The following is a 25,027-nucleotide window of genomic DNA, read 5'->3' on the forward strand; positions in this document are numbered from 1 at the left end:
GCTTCGGTTCTTTTTGTAAAATTCTTTTGAATATACACAAATAAATAATAATAAAAAAAAAAAAACTGCCTTCTTACTGGCTATCACTTCCATGAGAAGAGTAAGTGAAATACAAGCTCTGTCAGTGCAGGATCCATTCTTTTCTATTCATAAGGATAAACTGGTTTTGCAAACCCACCCTAGGTTCTCCCCTAAATTTCATGTAAACCGGTCTATCGAGCTACCGGTTTTCTTCCAGGAACCCAAAAGCTCGGCTGAGATAAAACTCAACACACTAGATGTGAGGAGAGCAGTCCTCTACTACTTAGACAAGACCAGACCGCTACGGAAAACTGATCAGTTATTTGTCTCCATCGCACCAGGCAAAGAAGGCGACAGCATTTCCGAGATCGCTATCTCTAGGTGGATAGTCAGTTGTATCCAACTGCGCTATTCTCTATCAGATAACACTTTGCCTTTTACTCCCAGGGCTCACCCTACAAGAGGCACAGGAGGCACTCTGCCAGTCCTTGCAAATGTCCCTGTACAGTAGTCGGATGTAGGGTTAACAAGTTAAGATTTATTGCTGTTTTAACCTTTCCCCCAGCCCCTCAGTCTAAACAAAACATGCTTATTTTTGGCTCAACCGGCTTGCGCTGTAAAGGGTTAATCAATTCAGAGTTCGTAGGAATGTCCTCTTAGGCTTCTCACCTCTTTGAAAGAATAATAAACAGCTCATATAAATTCCCTTTTCTCGGACGCTAGCTTTCCGTTCCTTTGCCAGCTGTCCAAAATGGGGTTTCAAAAACAGAGAAGGTAAACCCACGGAAGCACTGTCCTTTGAATGGCTTACGGGCAGGTTTCCCTTGTCAGTGAATCCGCCTCGGGTGTGTGTTTCTGCGCTGCCGCTCCTCGAGCCTTGCCTGGCGGAGAGTCTGCCTCTTGATAAGGATCTCCGCAATGCTTCTCCTGCAGCCTCCTAGTACGTCCAATGTACATCACCTGGGGATTCCTCCCACTCCTCTATGGTCTCCGGCCAGTGCTGCTGGTGTAATGAGACACCTGGTGAGTTTCCCAGGGCATCTTTTAACTCCTGCTCTGCTCCTCCCCTTCATTCAGCTTCCACCCGCCTTTCCTGCCCACTTCCCACAGCCACTTTTTCTTCTCCCCTCCACCCCGTTCCATGCACTGTTTGTCCATCCCAACCTGTACTTCTGTGTGTGTACCGGTCACTATACCGCATGACTGGGCTGTACCTATACCGCTTCCCTTTGTTCATTTTGTCCTTTCCCCCACCTTGTCTCCATTTCTCGTGGTGGTTTATGGGACATGTAGTTTTGTTTTGTCCTGCTGATATAACCTTTTGGGGTCTGGGTCTGAAAGTTAGAATGGTGTCGTCTTTTATCTCCATTGCCTCTTTGACCTCCTCACAATCCCGCTAGACGGTATTTGCAAAGCAGCTACATGGAGCTCTGTTCACACCTTTACTCAGCACTATTGCATTGACACTCATTCCAAGACAGATACACAAGTTCGAAGACATTTGTTTGCTCATTACCCTTCTCACATCCCACCTCTTTCTAACACAGCTCGCTAATCTATGCACAGCATGTGATCTAAGCCGATTTCACAAACATCAGAAGGGGTACATTACTCACCGTAATCGTATTTCTGATGCTTGTATCTGCTTAGATTCACATGAGCCCGCCGTTCCTCCCCGCTGAGAGAAGGCGCATGGATGCTTGTGGTCTTATCTGCTTGGATACTCTGTACCCACGCTACTCCTCATGCTACCTCATGTCAGAAAAAATACAATCTGAGGGTCCTACACGCGTGAGGGATCATGAGTACAGGTGACGTCACACTAGGGATAGTATTACTGGCACGCTCTATTCGACGTCACTTTTCGAGTTTCGAAAAAACAAACTGTAATGCTCCGCAGCTTCCACTAGATGTCGGCCTATGCACTGCATGTGAATCGATGCAGATGCAAGCATCAGAAATACGATTACGGTGAGTAATGTATCCCTTAATCACCTCGAATTGGTTGTGCCTCTTTCCCAAAAGTAATGCTGTTGGCTCTAATGACTATTTCTTTTAGAGAATAGGTGTGTAAGTTCCCCAATTGGGTCTTGCTTCCCCCAAGTTGCTCTATAGCCTTAAGAATACGTCTGCCTTGGCTTTTACCTACCTAGAGTAACATGGAGTCCTTCATAAAGTGTAACATTGGGTTTTGCTTTCCCTTGTCTGTTTCATACAGATTCTAAAACAGATTCTTGGGTGTATACCTACCTTTAAGTTGCTGATGGCTCCTTTTTAAAAGTATATAGGCTTTATTGTTACGTAAGAATTGATGCAGTCCCACTGTGTGAGACTACACAACACTCGCCTGCTTGATATTGGGTAAATCACCTTTTAGTTTAGGTCAGTTGATAGCGTGACTAACAGCCAGGACTATCTCAAGATGTGTATATGTGAGCTGTAGAGCTGTACCAATGAATTCCGGAAATACAAGTAGCCAAGTAACACTTACACTCAAGGTTTCTGTTTATAAATCATTATTTAACATCCATTTTTAAATGAGCATCCTTTAAAAGGGCAATTCATCTAGCAATGTAAATATATTTTAAAGGACTTTCCGGAATCAAAACCAGTTGGTGGATAATCTTTGGATATGCTTCTTACACACTTCCTACACCCTAAGGTGACTTCAATCACAAGGAACAGTAATGGCATTTATATATTGCCTATTTACTTGCAGATTCTGAGGTTGCAGAAAGGAAAGGAACAGTTTAGGGAAGGAAAAAGGTTAAACAGGTTCTCAGTATGTGAGGACAACCAAATCTTCCAATGAAATCTAGTCGGGCCTTTCCCAGCAGTAACAGTTTGCACTAAACTACCACCGATGAGGGACAAACAGTGTCAATGGAGCATAGGAGTTTTCAGGGAGCCAGGACAGCCAAAGCCAATTGGAGCATAGTCTATGGATCTGACATACTACTTAAATCAAAGTCTTGCACAAAGTTAGAGGGTTTGTAGAAAAAAATCACTTGTAGGGTCACAAGCTGTTAAGCTTGTGGAAAGAGAGTTGGAATCACCTCTAAGGGTAAGCCACTGCAATTCCCAACTGAGAAAAGCACATCTAAAAGAAAATAACTTAAGTACCCAAAGCCTAAACACTACCTCTGGTTTGATGAAGAGTGGTCCAGCTGGATTCTGTCTTGCTACAGCAGTGCAGAACCTTGTTCCTGAGCCTCAGTCTTGGGGACAAGAGGGAGGACATCTGGAGGGCTCTTGCAGTGATACTTTGTGAGGACGGGGGGGTCTTCGGCAGCTACGGGCTCTTTTCGGTTCAGTGGCACGTCATGGTTTCAACGCTTAGCAAAGAGCACCGTCGCGGATCTTGGATACCGGTTGGGCTTCCTTCACTCCTTGGATCCTGCACTCTGAGGGGATTCGGGATCTGTTCGTCCTGCTTCTTGAGGGTCCTTAGGCGACTCCTGGAGCTTCTAGCCTGATTTGTTACCGTTTCAGACGTTTCACTTGACTACGGATATTCCACCCCAGCATTCTGTTCTTGCAGCAACAAAGTAGTACTGCCAGTCGGGGTAAGATGGTACAGTGGAGTTCGTCTCTGGATTAGTTGGTCCCACTAACAAAAGAGGAGTAGTCGTTCCGGAGGAGCTTCTCTGTCAAGGTGAAAAAGGAGTTCAGCAAGGCTTCACCGGGCAATTCAAAGGTCCAGGAGGATGCAGCAAGCTTTGTTCATGGTTTCTTCATCCCATTGGTTGACTCTGCCTCTAGTCCCAATCCCCTCGCCTTTCAAGCAGGTTTCTCACATTCATGCACAGCCTAGGCTGTCTATCACACAGCAAGGTGACTATCCTGAACGGACAGCCAGCCAGCCAATCAGGACAGTTGCATTCAGGCGTTCCTAGAGACAATGGACAGGGGAATTTCGGGAACCTCCCTCACATCTTGCCCTTCCAGATACACTGGAGCCAGAAGCAGGCTTCAGGGCTGAAGCCCGACAAAGGCAAGACAAAGGGCTCAAATCTTTCTAAACACAGAGTAAAACCCAAGAAAGACCTCACAAACAGAAAATGGCAAAAAAAGAAGACTGGCCATTTTGACAAAATGGTCACCCATGGGTGCTGTAATGCAGCTGAGGGTTCCGCCCGCGATGGAAAAGCACAATGGTAGGAACAATTAAACCATTGCCACCAGCAATTTAAAATAGGGTAACATAAAATGTTACACGAGCATGTAGGATAGGGGGCTACTCTTGTGTTCTTTGATTATCGAGTTTTAAGATCACTCCATAGGCATCTTTTCATGTGTGTTGCACAGCACCGTCAGTGCAGTGACAGGGATGTCTTTTTAGACTTCCCAAAGGTTTAGGTACCTTCTCTGGGATAAACTACTGTTTCCCAGAGAATGTAAGGTTAAATTGACATTACTAGTCTTTTTAAATTCCTAGACGCAGCACACCCTATCTTCCGATAGAGTGCTGGAGGGGTTACCTAGTATCCCCTGTGTTTAGAAACTCATGTAGCAGTCAAATGCTACCATTTTCTATCGAAATGGCTGGTGGCAGTGGTTTTAGAACAAACTACCATGATTTTTCCAGACAGCGAACACCGGTAGCCAAAAATTGCGGGCGCCATGTTTTTCAAGACGGTGCCTTAAATCCCTTTGTTTAAACAGGTCCCGGTCTTCTTTTTTCGCCATTTCTTTTTGGAACGGTCCTTCTAGTGTTGGTCTCTGCGCGCCAAACCATGTTTGGTTCCTTTGTTTCCATGCCTTTGGCGGGCTTCAGGACTGAAGACCACCTGTGGCGTGTGAGTGTCTAGGGTGGGCAGGAAGTGAGGGAGGTGCCCTAAACTCCCTGTGCTTAGTCTCCTAGTAGAACCAAATGCATTCTGGCGTGATTGGCTGGCTGACTGTCCGGCAAGGACAGCCCCCCCTGCTGGATGAGTGGCAGCCAGACTGGAATTAATGGGAGAAAACGGTTTAAAATGCAAGTCTCCTGGAGTGGAAAGCAGTCGACCACTGGAACGAAAGAACCGAAGACGAGCTGGAAGAGGACGGCTGCTGCAACTCTGGGACCGTTCTTTTGTCCGGTGAAGCCCTGCTGCAGGTCCGAATTGCCAAGTTCACCTCGACAGAGAAGCCCCTTCAAGGACGACTTCTCCCTTTTAAGTTGGTGGGACCAATCAACTGGTAAGCCACCTGGATACCATTCTCGAAGCTGGTTAGGATTAAACAGTGGGGGGGAGGGGACACCAGCTTGTGTGCTTGATGAACAGCTACTCGAACTGAAGTGACTCCATTTTGTCAGCGTTTACCGATGATCCCATGCATTGCAGGAGTCCTCCGACGTCCTCCCTTTTGTCCCCACGACTGAGGCTCGGGAAAAGTGAGATCTGCAGGAACTGCCAGGACGCAACGTCTTCAGCTGCATCTTTTGCTAACCCGATTGAGAGAACGCTTCTCTCGCGATGAAAGGTCGAGGAACTGTCCCAACTTGCAGGCCTAATCATCTTGTGACACAACAGGATTCTTTTTCGTACAAACTACTTTTGAAAACTTTTGCAAAGACTTTACCTTTTACTTCAAGAACTGCTCTTTCCTATTCAAGACACTAGTCCATTGGCTTTGGCCTATGCCTATTGAACTGAATTGAGTCCTCAAGTGAACTTTAACTATTTGCACTGCCTAAAAGTATTTATCTATTCTGCTAACGTGTGCCTTTTTGCTCCCATTGGAAGTAACTGAAATGCCATTTTGCTCCTAATTCAGGGGAGCCCAATTTGTTCAGAAACGTATTGGTTTGCTTTTGGAGTGTGTTTGTGTATAATATTAAGTTGCCTACTTCTAGTGAATGTTTTCTAAATGATTGTGTAATAAATTAACACGTGTTTTACCAAGAAACCTTGAGTATAAGTGTCTACTTGAAACACTGGGATTGTAAGACCTGTGTGTAACCTCTTGTACTGCTCGCATTCCCTCTTGAGATAAGCCTGGCTGCTCAGCTCGCTACCACAAAACTGTGTAGTACAGACTTGTACCAAAGGTTGGTTTTTGCTTACACCTTTGGTCATAATTGTATGTGGTGGTCCCAGAGGGTACTGCATGCAATTCTGCCTAACAACTCCAAAAACAGTAAAACACAAAATCCAAATCTGGTCAAAACACATGATGGAGAAAAAGGTCTCAATCCAGGGTTAAAATTAAAAAGTCCTAAGTCCAGCAAAAGAGCTGGGGGGTCTCGAAGTTTGAAGGGAATTGGAACAGAAATGAGAATTCTCCCTAACTTACCTTGAGTTAGCTGTGTGCCATCATAAACTAAGTTAGTTATTGCTTATCTCAATCTATTCTACTGATCTTAATAGAAACGAAGTGTATTAAATCTTTAGGTTTTACCGGCCTACAATAGCTTTGTACCATTCTTGGAAAGTGTTCTTTAGGTGTACCTGACCTTGGTCTGCCTGGTGCATCCTAAATTAGGGTAAAGAGTTCTTGCTTATCGTAGACTGTTCCACTGAGCTGAAAAACAACTGTAATTGTATATTACATCAAAAGGTCTTAGTCACCTAGTAGAACTGTGTTTTTATCATGCATATAGTTAGTTATAGGTATATACTGTTCCTTGATTTTTTTAAAAAATATTTTATTTGTGTGACTTAGTTGAAATCAAACTTTACACACATTTAATTAGTTCATCGCAATAGTTAACATACAGCTAAATCAAATCAATATCATTTAGAGATAAAAGTAACCTAAAGTTTAAAACATTAATAGACAGTATGTCATTTGGATTATTTAGCACATTACACAAATCATACCAAGATAAAAACGGCCGAATGCTAGACATATCCTTTAACTCTCTTCAGAGATCTGTTAGGCAATCAACAAATGGATGTTTCAACTCCCAAACCCACAGCAACGGCATATGCGGTCGGCTTGAAGCACCCCAGAGCGACTCCCTATCACATCATTGGTTAGCAGGAGATTCAATTTAATCCACAGCCAGAGCGTTCTGAGGAAATGGGAAGCATGTCTAATCAGACATTGCTGTGGAGCCTTATACAGTTTGTCCATTTCAAAATGTTAAGATATCTTTGAAGACCTAAGCGTCTCCCTTTTTAATAATCCAATACGCCTCAAGGTGCACCTTCTTAACATTCAATGGGCTTGTCGACCAACAGGAGGACAGAGTTCACCCAATGCTCAAAGACTGCACAATTCCCCATGGTGAGCAAAAAGTTGTTTCTTAAACAGGAGGGAACATTGCACAGCGCAGAAGCACAATTATTTTCCGATCTACCTTGGAGCCTAGAGATGAAATGCCCAAAATGTGCCTCATAGGTGGTTACCGCCCAGAAGCTTCAAAAGGCTTTTGCATAAAAAACCTTCCTTATCCATGTCTAAATTAACCACCTCAATTTCCACCCCTGAAGTCAACTTTGGGACAATCGCCTGATTGTATAATTTTAGGGCAGGTTCAAAGATAAATGCCTGTATTTCTTATCTAATATACGCAGTTGACTTACCGCTGTGATAGAATTCAATCTCTGTGCGTTTGACACCAACAACTTGAACTGCCTGGAGCCAATAATAACTCCCAGGTATTTGAACTCTGGTACAACCTGTAACCTTGCACTTCTAATATGCCATATAACATTTGCTCTCCCAGTGACACTTTTCTTTACCGTTGAAGATCACATTTTTTGATTTTGGGACACTGATCTCCAAATCCAATTGTTTGAAAAATGTAGGGGCTCTCAACCAGGACCTCTGCAGTCCTGTAGGCATATAATCAACTAAAACTAGGTAATCTTCATAAAGAAGATATTGTATGATGATATCACCCAATCTCGGGGAAGGAGGGATTACCCGTGAGCCTACCAATGCACCCCCAATGCCCAAAATATACAAATTAAAAAGAAAAGGGTTAAGAACACATCCTTGTCTTAAGCCACGTGCAACAGAGATCCACCTTGAGTAGCAACCTTGGTTGTCAAGTCTGACCTTAATCCTGGGATCTTGATGTAGAAATTCCAACATCATTATAAGGTCCTCCGGGCAGCCCCACAACGGAAGCATTCCCCATAACTCGTGTTCCACACAGTTGAAGGCTTTTGTAATATCGAGAAAGGCAAGATTAATAGTAAGTTTAGTCTGAAACGCCTCAATTTTTAGCAATTGAAGGATCAGCCCATTAAGGGCTGTATTTGTGCCCCTGCAAAAACGTGACTGATTGCAGTCCAGCATATTTGCCCAAATCGCCCACTTCTCCAATGCACACAGTAGAAACCCTGAGAACATGTTGTATGTATGAGCAGTTCAGGAGGGAAATGGGATGATGATTGCCTGCGTTAGTCCTATCCCACTTTTTGTATATAACAATAGTTGCTTCTCTCCACGTCGCTGGACACACATTTAACCATACCACATTACGATACAGCTGTAATGGGACTGAAGCCCATAATTACAGTTCAGATTTGAGGGTTAGATTGGTTGTACCATCTGGGCCTGGAGCTTTTGAAGACATAGCCTTTCTTATAGCCAACAAGATACCCTCTAAATCAATGTCCAACAATGCCCATACCTGGAGCCCCCACAGGGTAACCATCTTTGAGGTTGTGCCCCGCTCTTGGAGACCATCTAAAGCATACAACTCCGTAAAAATCTCCTCCCACACCTGACCAGAGAGAGTGGTGTAGCAACGAACGCTGCTGCACCCCCCCCCGAATTACACTCCAAAAGTTAGCCATCTGACAGGATGACAGTGCTTAGAGCATCACTTCTACATCTGCTTGAAGCAGAAGTGTTGGATGACCCCTTATCCAATTTCTGTAGACAAGTTTACGTTTGGCAATTTTTATGTTGTACATCAATCGCAGATTGAATAATTGTCCTAATATTACCTTGCAACACTCTCTTCTCATCACGCACCTCTGTTGGCCCCATGTCTTAGGGCTATGGGGCAGCTACCACTGGAAAGGTTGGAGGCCAGTATTAGAGCAGTAAGTTAGGACTGGAAGTAATTGGGGAATGATCAAGGACATATGTCAACAAAAAGATTCAGCATAGTCCATGTTAGGCAAGATTGTATGCAGTACCCTTTGGGTGCACTACAACAACCCTGGCCTCCTGGCAGTAGTAACCCAACCTTTGGTATAAGTCTGTACTGCACAGGTTGGGAGCATGTTGAGCAGCCAGGCTTATCTCAAGAGGGGTCAGTGTGAGCTGTGGGGGAGTTACAGAAATTCACAGTGACAAGTCTTCAAATAAACACTTAAACACAAGGTTTCTTGATTAAACAATTATTAATTTAACAGTCAGAGTAAGCGTTCTTCAGAAGGGGGCTATGTAATAGTAACATACAAATACACTCCAAAATACACGCTCTTAATATTTCTAAATCAGTAAGTACCCTTTTGGGATGGCACAGACACACTTCCTACACCCTAGGGTGCCTTAGTAACTAGGACTATGTGGCCATTAATATACCACTGTTTGCATTTAGAATCTTGCTTAAGAGTTTGTCAAAGAAAAAGATTATCGGAACAGAAAAATAGATCACACAATTATTCTTAAGCAGGTAAGTACTTTTGGTAACCCCCAATGTGAAGTTAGTTAACCCCTTCCTAGAAGGAAGACCCAACACAATGTCAGAGGGAAGAGTCATTCAGGGAGCCAGGCCCAACCAAATTCAATTGGGCAAAAGTCTAGGTGAGCTGAAGCACTTCTTGCAGGTGAGTAAAAGTATTGCACAATGTTTTAGAAGTCTTGGTGGAAAAGAAGAAATAAAAGGGCCACAAGCTGTTTAGGCTTGTGAAGTAAAGAAGCTGTCAGCAACTCTACAGAGTTACCACAACAAGTCTCACCAACAGTGAACAAGTGCAGTTACACAACAAGAGGTACGTTCTCTTAGACTGTACAGTACCTTTAGGTTGAAGAAAAAGTGCTTCTGTTCCTGTACAGCTCTGCAGATCGTGGGGTTCCTGGGCCTCAGTCGTGGGGACACGAGGGAGGACGTCTGGGGACTCCTGCACTGCAATGGGACGGTTCCCGACCGCAACTGGCAATCTTCAAAAAAGTGGCACTTCGGTGTTTCAGCTCCTCACGTCTACGGCAAATAGCAACACTGCCATTTCTGGCTGTCGAGATGGACTTTCTTTGCATCTGGGGTCCAGCACTCTGAGGTGGTTCAGGCTCGGTCAGTCCTGCTTTCTGGGAGTCAGGAGGATCTTCCAGTTGGGCAGAATTGCATGCAGTACTCTCTGGGACCACCACATACAATTAGGACCACAGGTGTAAGCAAAAACCAACCTTTGGTGTAAGTCTGTATTACAGTTTTGTGGTAGCGAGCTGAGCAGCCAGGCTTATCTCAAGAGGAAATGTGAGCAGTACAAGAAGTTAGAGGTATTAAAATCACAGTGGTTCGAGTAGGCACTTATACTCAAGGTTTCTTGGTAAAACACTTATTAATGTATTACACAATCATTGAGAAAACATTCACTTAAGGAGGCAACTTGATATTATACATAAATATACTTCAACACAAAACCAATAAGTTTCTGAACAATTGAAGCTCCACTGAAATAGGAGCCAAAGGGCATTTCAGTCACTCTGAATGGGAAGCAAAGGCACAAGTTAGCAGAAGAGATCACAAATACTTTCTTAGGCAGTGCAAATAGTTATAGTTCACTAGAGGACTCACTTCAGTTCAATAGGCATAGGCCAAAGCCAATGGATTAGTGTCTTGGTTGGGAAAGAGCAGTTCTTGAAGTTAAACGGTAAAGTCTTTGCCAAAGTTATCAAAAGTAGTTTGTACGAAAAAGAATCATATGTTGGGTCACAAGCTGATTAGGCTTGCAAGTTGGGAAAGTTCCATAAACCTTCACCGCAAGAGAAGCGTTCTCTCAATCGGGTTGGCACAGTACCTTAATATGAAGCAAAAGATGCAGCTGAAGACGTTAGTTCCTGGCAGTTCCTGCAGATCTCATTGTTCCTGGGCCTCAGTCGTGGGGACAAGGAGGATGCTGGGGGACTCCTGCACTGCACGGGATTGTCGGAAAACACTGACTAAATGGAGTCACTTCAGTTTGTGTAGCTATTCTTCAAGCACACAAGCTGGTGTCTTCCCCTTGGTTAATCCTAACCAGCTTCGAGAATGGTATCCAGGTGGCTTACGAGTTGATTGGTCCCACCAACTCAAAGGAAGAAGTCGTCCTTGAAGGGGCGTCTGTCAAAAGGAGCTATGGCGATTCGGACCTGCAGCAGGGCTTCACCGGGCAAACCAGCGGTCCAAGAGTTGCAACAGCCGTCCTCTTCCAGCTCGTCTTCGGTTCTTTCGTTCCAGCGGTCGACTCTGCTTTCCAGTCCAGGAGACTCTCCTTTTTTAAACAGTTTCTTTCTCCCATTAATTCCAGCCTAGCTGCCACTCAACTAGCAGGGTGGCTGTCCTTGCCGGACAGTCAGCCAGCCAATCACGCCAGAGTGCATATGGGTCTGCTAGGAGACGAAGCACAGGGAGTTTTGGGCACCTCCCCCACTTCCTGCCCAACCCAGACACTCAGACGCCAGAGGCGGTCTTCAGTCCTGAAGCCCGCCAAAGGCATGGACCAAACCTGGTTTGGCACGCAGAAACAAACACTAGAAGGACCTTTTCAAAAAGAAATGGCAAGAAAGGAAGACCAGGACCTGTTTAAACAAAGGGGTTTAAGGCGCCATCTTGAAAAACATGATTCCCGCTATTTTTAGCTACCGGTGTTCGCGGTAGGGAAAAATCATGGTAGTTTTTTCTAAAACCACTGCCACCAGCCATTTCGATAGAAAAGGGTAGCATTTGACTGCTACATGAGTTTCTAGACACAGGGGATAGAAGGTAACCGTTCCAACACTCTATAGGAAGATAGTGTTCTGGGTCTAGGAATTTAAAAAGACTAGTAGTAACCTTACATTCGAAGGGATTGTGTCCTCTGACGTATTCCTATCTTAGATAATTCGTCTCCAGCTTGCTGGCCTCGGAAATTTTTTCTCTGTAGAGGGCGCAGCGCGTCGACGCCCGCCGAGTCGCTGTCCCTCAACAGCCACCGTATCGGCGCCGACGTCACCATGCTCATAAATAGCCTCGCGCGGCGTCTGTTGCTCAGTTCCGTTTTTCCGCGCTTCGTGGGGCCTCAGAAAATCGTTGCTCAGTTCAGTCAGATAACCTCTTATATTTCCTCAATAAAACCAACTCTTACTCAGTGGTTTCCTCACCCGAACCGTCGACTCCGCGGTACGGCTTAAAAAAATGTCGAGACTGCGGAAAGAAAATGTCGCTAACGGATCCTCACAGGATCTGTTTGTGGTGCTTGGGAGTCGAGCAGCATTGTTCGGAGTGTGAGGACTGCATGTCCATGACGGTGAAAGCCTTGAAGGAGCGCAAGGGGAAGCTCGAGAGAGGTAAGTCGGTCAAAACCTCCTCGAAAGTTTCTTCGGCAGAGTTGAGGCATTTGTCTCCTTGCCGTCGAAAGCATTCACATTCTAGGTCTCGAAGTAGCTCCCACCACTCGTCGATCTAGACACTGAAAAAAGAGACGTCGAAGATCCCCCTTCCTCGTCATCTTCTGTTTCCCCAGAAAGGTTCTCCTGTCCCACAAGCTGAGTGGGAGGAATTCAGGAAAAAGTTGCTAAGCGTGTTCGAGAAAGCGGCCTCGACTCCCTCGAAGACAGCTGAGGGTGATGCCCTGGGTGGAAAAAAAACAAAAATCGAAACAACGCGAGTCGTTGCACCCGGCGAAAGAGTCCACCGACAGTGCCACGGGCCATCGGGTAAAAAGGCATGATCTTCGCCGTCGTCGAAAGTCCCTGCGACTCATGGATCGGCACCATCGACGCTGTTGTCTAAGGGTTCTTCGACGCATCGGTCGATCGAATCGACGCCGATAAAAGAGAAAACCACGGCTACTTCACAGCCAGCGGTTATACCCAGAGTCTCCAGCACAACGCTGAGAACGTCGTCAACATCCTCCAGCAGGATCCCGATCCTCTTGAGTTCCTCAAGGCCTCTTCCAGTTTTTTCGGTGCTTCGAAGCCTTTCACATTGGCGTCAACGACATCGACTTTTTCTCGGCCAATAATGACAAGTTTGTCTCCGTCTGCTTTAGAAATGGGTTTTACACCATTTCCGAGGTCAGAGTACCCCAGATTATCTTCAATCTATGAAGAAGGGGAGGATTCTGATCAAGAAAGACCCTTCGGGCTGCAGAGGACCACACCACATGTTTCAGAGGATTTTACCTCTGAGGAAAGAAGGTTGAAAGACCTACAGGAATCTTTACATGAGGCAAGTGGGTTGGACACTTCCCCAGAAGTGGAATTTGTCAAACCAGACCCAGGGGAACATGCCGAAACCCCCTATAGAACCCTGATGGCAAGAATTTTTGAATTCATGGGTTGGCCTGCGCCTTCACCTGTTTTTCAACAGGATGACCTTACAGACATACTAGATAAAGGTCCACAGGAGGATCCTGTGGTCACTTTCCATACAGCTTTACTAAGGAAAATTTCATCCATTTGGGAAACTCCTGAGGTTCTCCATGCAGTCAATAAAAAATTGTCAGCCAAGTATAGGGTAGCTGCGGCTGACCCTGAATATTTATCAAAACACCCGACTACAGAGAGCCTGGTGGTTCAAGCGGCAACTTCATCAAGCAGCAGATCCGCTTATCCTACTGTCCCACAGGACCGAGATGACAAAAGGTACGATTCTATGGCAAAAAGTCTTTTCTGCTTGTAGTATGGTGTTAAAGTCCATCAACGCCACTTGTACGCTCGGGAGTGGGAGTGTGCTTCATCTGCGGCTGACTGCATAGCGGAAGGAGATGAAAGGGAAGCCTTACTTAACATCATTAATGATGGCAAAGATGCCATGTGCGAATCACTTCAAACTGGCATTGATTCCGCTGACAGTATCAGCAGGGCCATGGCGGCAAGTACTACAATCCGCAGGCATGCGTGGTTACGAAAGTCTAGCTTTGTTCTAGATGTACAGGCCAGACTTTTGAATATGCCCTTTGACGGCTCTTCTTTATTCGGTAAAAAGGCTGATGACAGTCTGCAAAAGTTGCAAACATCTAAAGCAGTGGCAAAATCTTTAGGAGCGGCAATTCGCCAAACTCCTTTTTGCCCCTCAGGAACCTCTGGAAGAGGAAAGTCCTTTCGCTATTATTCTGCATTCGGGAAAGGCAGAGGACAGCCGGCTCAAAGAGGCCAAAGGAGGGTGGTTGGTCAAAATGTCGAAAATAAAAAGTCGAAAGACAAAAATGTCGGGAAAAAAAAGTCAAATTCTTCTTTTTATAATTATATATTTATAAAAAAGTAATTTAAAAAAATTTGACTTTTTTCGACTTTTTTTTTCAACATTTGGACTTTCGACCTTTTTGTTTTCCACTTTATCACTATAAACCCCAAAGGAGAGCCACCCGAGGTGGACGGGTCAAAAGTACTAAGACCGCAGCAGCAGCAGGTGCCTCTTTACCTTTGGCATCTGCATCAGCCGTCCCCAAACCACTCTGAGGCCTTTCCACACAAAACACCTGTAGGGGGCAGGTTAACTCACCATCTGACAGAATGGCAGGCTAGAACGTCAGATGCTTGGGCATTGGAGACAGTTGCCCACGGTTACTGCCTACCCTTTCTACGCATCCCTCATTCATCCACCGAGGCACAGCTCTCTAAAAGTTCCAGATCCGCTCCTCTTGCAGGAAATTGTAGACCTGCTAGAGAAAGGTGCTATAGAACTGGTACCTGTAGCGGAGAGGAACAAGGGCTGGTACTCCCCCCCCCCCCCCCCCCCCCCCCCCCCTACTTTCTCATACCGAAGGACGGAGGACTGAGACCCATCTTGGACTTACGAGAATTGAGCAAGTTCCTCAGGAAGGACAAGTTCAAGATGGTAACTCCCTCTCAGATCCTTCAGGCCCTCCAGATCCAGGACTGGCTGGTATCTCTGGACCTTCAGGATGCTTATTTCCATGTGCCAATCTATCTCAAACACAGGAAATACCTGAGGTTCGCAATTGGCGGCTCTCACTATCAATTTCGAGTTCTGCCATTTGGGCTGACCTCCGCCCCGAGGGTCTTCACCAAGCTAATGTCGGTAGTGGCTGCAAGTCTAAGCAGGGAAGGGATCCACGTCTACCCCTACCTGGACGATTGGCTGATCAGAGCTGTATCTTCGGAACAAGCTCAGATCCAGCTAGATTGTCTGCCACTTCCTTCACAAACTGGGCTTCTCCCTCAATTTAAACAAGTCACAGATGATACCATCACAGAGACTCCAGTTCATCGGAGCGGTCCTGGACACTTCCTGGGAAAAGCCTCGCCACCAGAGGTGAGGGCTCAAGATATTCTGCAGATGGTCAACAAGTTTCAAAATGCCCAACATCTCCCAGCCCTCGACTTTTTGAGATTGCTAGGCATCATGGCATCCTGCATCTTCCTTGTGCCAGAGGCTCGCCTGAGAATGATATCTCTCCAGTGGGCACTAAGAACCCAGTGCTCACAATACTCAGGAAGAATGACAGATCTCCTCCGGATTCCGGACAAGGTAGCCCACGACCTTCAATGGTGGGCCTATCCAGAGAACATCTTGAAAGGAGAACTGTTTTGGCAACCATGGCTGGAGATAACAGTAGTCAGACGCCTCACTCACGGGATGGGGAGCCCATGCCAACGACTTGACCATCAGCGGTCGTTGGTCTCCATCGGAGTCCAGACTACACATCAACCTATTAGAGCTGAGAGCGATCAGACTAGCGCTGAAAGCTTTCCTGCCATCAGTACAGGGGAGAAATGTCCTGATAATGACGGACAACACGGTGGCCATGCACTACCTCAACAAAAGAGGCGGCGTAGGGTCACTGCCACTGTGCAGAGAGGCAATGCAGCTATGGTTTAGGGCAATTCAGGAATGAATCTCTCTATCGGCAGTCCACCTAGCCGGAGAGAAGAACTTGACAGTGGACGCTCTGGGCAGGCACAGCAGTGTCCCACAAGTGGGAGCTAGCTCAGGAAGTCCTTCAAGAGATCTTCGCCCTTTGGGGAACACCTCAGGTGGATCTGTTCGCCACCAGTACCAACAGGAAGTGCGATCTGTTCTGTTCAAGGGAATGTCCCCCGAGAGGAGCTCTGGGAGATGCGTTCGTAGTGGACTGGGAGTTTCCACTCCTTTACGCGTTTCCACCAGTCCCTGTTATTCCTCAAATGATCAGGAGGTTGAGTAGATTCCGGAAAACCATGATCCTAATTGCCCCGGACTGGGCCAGGAGAACGTGGTACACAGACCTTCTGGATATGTCCATCTGCCCTCCAATCCGTCTTCCACTCAAAGAGAATCTTCTCTCGCAGAAGGGAGGTCAGGTTCTCCATCCAGACATAAGAACCCTCAACCTTCACGCCTGGCTTCTGAAAGGTTGAGGTACAAGGATTGGGACCTTCCTGATGATGTCATGGAGGTGTTGCTTTCGGCCAGAAGGCCAGCAACAAAGTCTTTATGCCGCTGCCTTTGGAACACATTTTACAGCTGGTGTAGAGTGGACAATATCGACCCTTTTTCATGCGGTACACCAACAGTGTTATCTTTCTACTCTACTTGGCAAACTCAGGCCTTCAAGTTGGCACTCTGTTGGCTATCAATCTTCAAACGCACTGCGGAGGAACCATCGTATTTCAACCTACCCTTGGTAATACAATTTCTCAAGGGATTAACTAATGTTTATCCTCCAAGACCATTCCAAGTTCCCTTATGGGACTTAAATTTAGTCTTAAATTTCCTAATGGGTACTCCCTTCGAACCACTCCACTCTTGTTCGCTGAGACTTCTCACTCTTAAAACTGTCCTATTAGTAGCACTAACATCTGCTAGGAGGGTGAGCGAATTACCTAATTTCCTCCCAAAGGTGGTTTCTAAATTTTACATCACTCAGAAAATTACCTTGCCTTCGTTCTATCCTCCCCATCCGGGGAAAGCAGAAGAAAGGCTACATAGGCTGGACCCAAGGCGAGCTCTAAGCTTTTACATCAGCAGACTGGCTAGGATTAGGCAAGCAGACCAACTGTTTGTAGGCTACTCTGATCACAAGTTGGGACTACCATAACAAAACAGACCATTTCCAGGTGGATTATTTTGGCCATTCTGGAATGTTACAAACTGGCAGGGAAAGAGCCTCCTCAAAATCTGAGGGCTCATTCAACCAGGGGTATCGCATCCTCTTCGGCCCTCCAAAGAGGGGTACCGGTCCAAGACATATGTGCGGCTGCCACATGGTCGTCCGCACATACATTCACAAGATTTTACACCTGGATTCCTCCGCTAGTCAAGAGACCAGATTTGGCAAAGCCGTATTACATTCGGTTCATTCCTAAAAGGGATACATGACATTCTTACTCCCACCTCCAATTACATGCCACTGCTATGGGAGTCTATCTAAAATGAGGAATACGTCGGAGGACACAATCCCTTCGAAGAACAAGTTACTTCTTACCTGGTAACGTTCTTTCGATGGGATGTTCCTCCGACGTATTCTTATTGTCCCTCCCATCCATCCCCGCAGTAATACTTCCCTTGTGGTTGTAGCTCACGCTCCTTCAAAGTCAATGGCCAATTCATGCAAGACTTATCTTATGCTACAAAACGGAACTCAGCAACAGACGCCACGCGTTGCTATTTATGGGCATGGTGACGTCTGCACGGATACGGTGGCTGTCGAGGGACACCAACTCGGCGGAAGTCGACGCGCAGCGCCCTCTACAGAGAAAAAATTTCCGAGGCCAGCAAGCTGGAGACGAATTATCTAAGATAAGGAATACGTCGGAGGAACATCCCATCGAAAGAACGTTACCAGGTAAGAAACTTGTTCTTCTCTGGGAAACAGTAGTTTATCCCAGAGAAGGTATTTAATCCTTTGGGAAGTCTAAAAAGACATCCCCGTGTCACTGCACTGAGGGTGCTATGTAACACACATGAAAGATGCCTATGGAGTCATCTTAAAACTCCATAATCAAAGAACACAAGAGTAAAACACACATCAAAATACATGAGTGGGGAAAAAAGGCTCACCCTCTTTCCAGGTAAAGAAATCAAGTCCTCAAAATCCAGCAACGTTGCTGGGGGTCTCTAAGGTGAAGGGAATTAGCACATTTATGAGAGTTCTCCCTAACACTGCTCAAATGGGTGAACCCACATGTGTACCATGAGGCAAGTGTTACTGGAGAAATTCTGCGATAATGACGTTGTGTTGGGTTGTGCTGATGTAATCAGTTGATAATGTGGGACCAATCGTAGGTCACCTGGCGCATTGTTGGCAATTGGGCAACCTCCTTACTCAATTGCGCAGCATTAAATTGAACATTTATCTTTGAGGGTTCGCGCCGGTTAGAACCAAATCCACCCTTGATCGCTGGGGTAGGCTTTGCTAAAATCTCCTCTGGCCAATCATTTCAGAGAAAATAACCCATATTACCTAAACCTTCTACTTCAGCCATAACCAGGTTGTAGACTGGTTTTGAATAAAACCCCATGTTCACCTTATTGACTCGACCAAAGTCTGTGAAGACAATTCTGCCAATATCTTTTGATGACAGGAGTTTGAGGCTAGGTATTTGGCTAAAGAGTGCCAAGATGTATTGCCTGTTTAGGGGATAAAGGTCCTTGACCTTAAAGGTGTTCGGCTCAAACAAACTTTACTCAAAGGATCTTCAAGGGGGGCTGGCTGGGAGGCAGACTGTCTCTGCTGCCTCAATGGTCTCATTACGTTCAAGCAGTCGAAAAGATGACCCCGTCCCCTGCACTCTCCCAGTGGACCCCTCAGGGGTCTGTCGGGCACTGGCAGCAGACTACCCTCCCAAGAACAAGGACTTACTTTTTTCCTCCATAGTCAGTAAATTCAAAGGAGCTGTGTTTGCAACGGCAATTGGCTCCACAAAAGGCACAAAAGAACAAACTGTCGGGCCGAGATTAGAAGCAGCACAAGATACTAAGACACCGGGGGCACATGGCTAACCTCACTTAATGCCCTAGGTGGTAAGGACGTTTCCACGTCCCCGATCTGGCGACTCTCGATCACAGGTACATCCGAGGCATGGGAGTATTTGGATAAAGAATAGATAAGTACATCTCCCTTGACATCCATTTTCTTGGGTTTAAGTTAAGCAGTTGTCAGTGATTCTTATTCGCTGCCACTGAATCTATAGTGGGTAAACCCACTGGTGGATTAGGATGCCCATGTTTGAGCATCCCCATCTCAGATACACCCCCCTCCTTTGAGAAGTCACGTGATGGTCCTCTTGCTCCGAGAAAGTTTCAGTCTGAGCTTTTAAGGATCTCAAGAATTTTAATAAACCTTTGTTTCTGTAAAAAGCCTGCTTTGACTGAGTTGAGTAGCTTAACTTTCTTCGTCTTTCTACGGCCAACCACAGGTTCGTACTGTTAGTGCTTCTCGAATCATAGGCTCACAGGAAGATAACCCATTTGTATTGGTTAGCGTAGATTGAGCAGAATTGAGCTCCAAAGTTACTGTAACTGGTGAAGTAGGAACAATAGCTAAGATCTGATCAGTGATTGCCTCACCCAAAGCTGGACCTCTCCTGTTACTTTTGGTGCCAGATACCACAGTTTGATCAGCAACAGACTGTTATGCACACCATTCGATGATGCGTTTTTGTCGAATACCCTTGGAACATTCATTGCCATGATGAAACCTTCTAAAAAGTTAATTTTGACAAGTAGTTCTTTCACAGATGATGAAACCTCTTAGTTCATACATAGTCATTGCATGCCCCCTATCCATAGTATCCAATAAACGTTCAAAACAGGAAAACAAAAGGCATCAATTATGGACTCCTCCTGAATCCATAAATAGGGAGATGACGCCATATGTTTGTTCTTGGTATCCGAAGATCGAACGTCCAACACTGGGGATGAATAGGCTGAGAGTTCTAGCCCTGGTGACGCAGACATCCGCCGGTGGAGGTGATCCTTGATAGATAATGGCCAACCTATCCTCCTCCTGATCGTTGAACTGAGGGCGTAAGTGAAATAGGTTTGTACAGTTTCACCTCATCATTGCATTGTGTACAGTATGGGGACCCACGCACAGACACAGTAATTGGGCCACCCAAGGAAAGGTGAATTCCCTTTGCGAATTCGGAGGAAACAAGAGCTAAAATGGACACATCCTAGATTGGAGCCCACATGTTCTATTAGATTCTCTGGATTGGCTTGAGTTAAAGAAAGGGAAAAGGCTGCAGTAGATGGAATGTCTGAAGAAATAGTTTGATGTGGGAAATTTGCATGGTCCTTGAGGGGACCTTCAATTGGTTGCGCTTTCATAGAATCCAGGTTGCAGGAAGTAAATCTGCCACTGTCACTGTGGGCAAGTAACTATCACGAAATCAAATCTTAGTACTGGACACTGCAGGACCTGTAAGGAGAATCAAAAATGGAGTACCAGCACAGTTAAAATGGAAAATCCGAAACCAGAGAGCTCAAAGGCGTTCAGCCCGCAGTCACTCTGAACCACTACTTACAAAGATTCCTTACGGCACAGGTGGATAACACAATTGTTTTGGCAGGACTCAGGCTAGAAGCAGAGAGCTCAAAGGAATCAGGCTCACAGTCTCACACTGCATGTCAGTAAACGCAATTGTCCCGTTGCCACAATCCACCAAATAAGGTTATACAAGCAAGTGTGCCTTACTGGAATAAATCTGAGAGAGTCAATGTTCAAGGAACAGGAGCCAAAGAGAGAGGATGCAAGAGTAGCCAGACCGGCCAACCTCCAAACACCAAACACTTTCTGACTCACTCTACGCCGCTCTGCTCCTGCTGGGCAATTTTATGATGATGTAATGGAAAGGGAAAGAGGATACCCGAATCATGCAGCGTTGTACAATCGTTGTACAATCTTTGTACGGGCGTTGTACAGGCGTTGTACAGAAGTGTAGCAGTGCAACAAAGTAGCAATGAGTCCTCAGCTTTCACCAAACACTCAACTGTTCCTTGAATCTGTGTTCCACTATTCAGAAAAGTATCCTTGTAACAGGTGTGTTTGATTATGTGACTTCTGTGCTGTCAATGGATATATACTATTGTATTCCAGAAAGTAATCTAAAAGTAACTAATGGTTTTTATTCCCCTTGAATCGGTGTGCCCTATATTAAATGTGCTTGATGAGGTCTAACATACCTAGAAATACTGTTCGTTTTCTAAATAAGGTCATGCTTTGGTTTGTGTACTTTAAAGCATGGTGGTGTGTGTTTATAATGTATTTATATGATCTGTGATGGTGCGTATTTACCCCAATATGTATTTGGGCCTACTTGAATTTAAATAAACCCTTTATTAGAATACAGTGTTTTAGTGTTTCTTTGGACCATATGTGTACTACAATTTCTTTATACTGATTCTACAGCCATCTCTACCTGCTAAGATGAGCCTGGCTGCTCTGTCTACGCTGCATATACTCAGTTGGTGCACAGCCTTTTACTAAGTGTGGAGTTTTATAATGTCTCAGTTGAATGGTTTTACCAAGCCCTTAGTTGGACTTTAGAAAAACTGTCCTAACAGAATAAGGTAGCCTGGCCTTGCTTCTAGCCCATTTGTATTAGTCGGCCATATCTCACATTTGGCATAGTTGTGCAAGGTAGCCATACCTTGCTTTTGGCCTTTTCGTGTTGGTCAGCCAAAGCTTGCATTAAGCCCAATTGTGTAAGGTACATAGATGAAACCCAGGATGCAGAAATGGTTGCTTGTACAGCTAACCTATTTTTCTCCTGCTGCACACCACACTTTGTAACCTAGTGGGAGGCACAGGCTCATTCCACACACCCTGCATTCACATAGAACGCAAACACTGTTGCACAACAGGGAGAATAGCTCAGGGGCAATGTGCTCGCCTTGGAAGCAAGACAACGCAGAGCAACATAGGTTCGATCCCCGTTTCCGCCCTTAGAAACCTCCGGCGATTAAGCGCGTTACAAATAACCAATCCTAACCAATTGTATCATAAGAATGAAGCTACTTTTTAAAAAAAAAATGTTTTAAGGGAGAATTCTGATTTCTGTGCTTATTCCCTTCTACCTTAGAGACCCCCAGATCTTTTGCTGGACTTTAGGACTTTTAAATTTGATCCTGGAGTGAGACCTTTTTCTCACGCTCTTGTCTTTTTATCTGATTTGGACTCTTTCTTTTGGTTTTGGAGACTGGCAAACTTCATAAGCATCACAGTTTGTATTGTGACACACATCACCGTCAGTGCAGTATCAAAAAGAAGTCCTTTGGATTTCCCTTAAGGTTCAAATACCAGCTCTTGGATAAACTACCGTTTCCAAGAGTAGTAAAGTGAAATTGTCTTTATGTAGCTCTTTCTCTTTGTAGACCCAGCACACCACCATTTTATGTGGAGTGATTGGGGGGTTGGGGGCTACTTTCCCCTTTTGTCTACTTTCTCATATAACATTTTTATTTTACCCTCACTACAATTAGTGGCTGGTGGCAGTGGTTTAATCTTTCTACCATTGTGCGTTTGTACCACAGGCTGAATCCTCAGCTGCAGTATTGCACACATGGGAGCCCATTTTGTCAAAATGTCCTGGTCTTCTTTTTTTGCCATTTCTTGTTTGTGGGGTCTTTCTTGGGTTTTACTCTGCGTGCCGAAACAGGTTTGGTCCATTTGTTCATTTGGTCTTTGGCGTGCTTCAGTGCTGAAACCCGCCTCTGGTTACAGCGTTTGTGGCAGGGCAGGAAGCAAGGGAGGTTCCCAAAACTCCCTGTGCTTAGTCTCCTTGGTTACAAGAATGCACCCAAAGCTGGCAGGCAGGCAGGCAGGCTGGCTGGCTGGCTGTCCTTGGAGGACCCGAAAAGTGCCGCTGATCTAGAGTAAGCCCATTGCTGCCGCTGACCTTCAGACTGCAGTGCAGGAGTCCCCCAGATGTCCTCCCTCTTGTCCCCATGACTGAGGCCCAGGTACACAGGATCTGCAGGACTGCCCCAGGAACAGAAGCCAGCTGGACCCTTTTCTTCGGACCTAAGGTACTGTATAACTAGGGGTACTTGTCTCTTGTTGCGTGTAGCTTGCTTGCTCTCACTGGAGACTTGCTTTTGCAGAGTTGCTTGCATCTTTGCTTTTCACAAGCCTCCCAGCTTGTGGCCCAACAGTGATTATTTTCTACAAACTCTCTAACATTGTGCAAGACTTTTGTGCTATCTTCAAGAAGTGCCTCAGCTCCCCTAGACTTTGTTCCATTGACATTGGCTGTCCTGGCTACCTGCAGACTCTTCTTACCCTCTGACTGTGTTTGTCCCTTGAAAAGACATACATATGTTACACTGGTAAAGGGTTAACATATATTTCATTGGGGATTGTAAAGAACTTACCTGTTCAGAGAACTTGTTAACCTTTGTTTCCTTTCCTAACCTTTTCCAACAACCTCTATATTGCATTTGTGTAAACGTGATATATCAATATCCACAGTGTCCTAGCAATTGAAGTCACCTCAGGGTGTAGGAAGTGTGTGTGTGTGACACCCAAAAGGCTATCTACTTACTAAACTGAAGGAGTGTATTTTATTGTTGCATATTGCCCTTTCTAAAGAAGGCTTATTTTAAAACTGTTATAAAAATAATGCATTAATTTAAGAAACCTTGAGTATAAGTGCTGTTTGAATACTTGTCACTGAATCTCTGTTGCACCTCTACAGCTCACATTGCCCCCTCTTGAGAGAAGTCTGGCTGCTGACCAACTTGTGTAGTACAGACCTATACCAAACGTTGGGTTCCCTATTTCTAAGAGGACAAGGCTGGTGTAGTCTCCCAATGGGTTACTACATACAATCTCTCCTAACACCTAGAACGACAAAAGTTAGAATTTTAGGCTTCCCATATAATTCTGTCTCCTTAAACACAGTTCAACCCCGTTTAGTTCATAGTATATCTTCCGAGCACCCATCCACACACACACACAATTCAGGCATGGGTGACAGGCTGGGTCTTGGCCACCCTCGCATATCTTTAATGGCTGAAATGTGCACATCCAGAATAGTACCTCCCAATTTCCCCAAATTTGGACTCCAGTCCCTCCATGGCATTCAACCAACAGTGCATGGGTACCTTAATTATGGTGAAAGGCGCTATACAAATGACAAAATGAATGAATGGATTCACTTTATTAGATCCATGTAGAACAATATAGGCAAGATTATTATACTTCATAATAAAGGGACTGGTTTAATGCTATATCATTAGCTTACTAATACTATTTTACATCATTGCCTTTCATCTAACCACATACACATCGATGGCTGCCTTTCAGAGACTCTGATTTACCATATGTGATGGTGTAAATATTGTAAGGGTGTCCCTAATAACGCCCACACCAGAATCCATACACCCCGTTTGGGATAAATAAGGCCAACAGCGATCTTGTAAGGATAACCAGTTTAATCTTACAAATGAGGATGGTAGCAAAGGACTCTGCTGCCTGAATGTTCTCCTGTCCCTTATCCTCTTCCTTCCTGCCAAAGTGGTTTCAAGCAAGGATTTATATAGGTTCAATTTGCCATGGTGAAGTCACTGGAGCTGGATCATGACTTCAGCCCAAACCGTCCTTTTTCCATAATGGGGATGCTTCAAAGCCTTCTTTCTTAGTTGTTAGTGGTTTTGTCAGGGCATGCTGTTCTACATTTTGCTAGCTATGCAAAAACATACTGCAGCTCTGCAGACTTTTACAAACCTTGAGGCCTAGCCCAAGGGAAACGAAACACTGTTATCCATGTATAAACATTTTTCATTCATTCTATCCATATTCCACTAAACCTGCCAACATTATCTGGGTCCTGTAGTTTCCTCCACAGTTCAGACTTATAATGTCTATCTCTAAATGCACTTTGCTTCACAAAACATGCAAGTCTTATTTTTAACCTGCATGGACCCTTGACAGACAGTGGACACCTGGTGAGTCAGTTTGTACTGGCCATAGTGATGAACACT

At 45.2% G+C, this 25,027-nt stretch overlaps 1 protein-coding gene across 8 annotated transcripts in view; it reads left to right on the top strand.

The window, feature by feature from the left end:
* The window catches only part of TRIP12 (thyroid hormone receptor interactor 12), a 2,051,777-nt gene that overhangs the window by 527,597 nt on the left and 1,499,153 nt on the right, over positions 1–25,027 (top strand). The gene's annotated exons all lie outside the window — the stretch shown is intronic.

This window comes from Ambystoma mexicanum, chromosome 10 (assembly GCF_040938575.1).
Source record: "Ambystoma mexicanum isolate Mex_15411 chromosome 10, UKY_AmexF1_1, whole genome shotgun sequence".
Lineage (NCBI taxonomy): Eukaryota > Metazoa > Chordata > Amphibia > Caudata > Ambystomatidae > Ambystoma > Ambystoma mexicanum.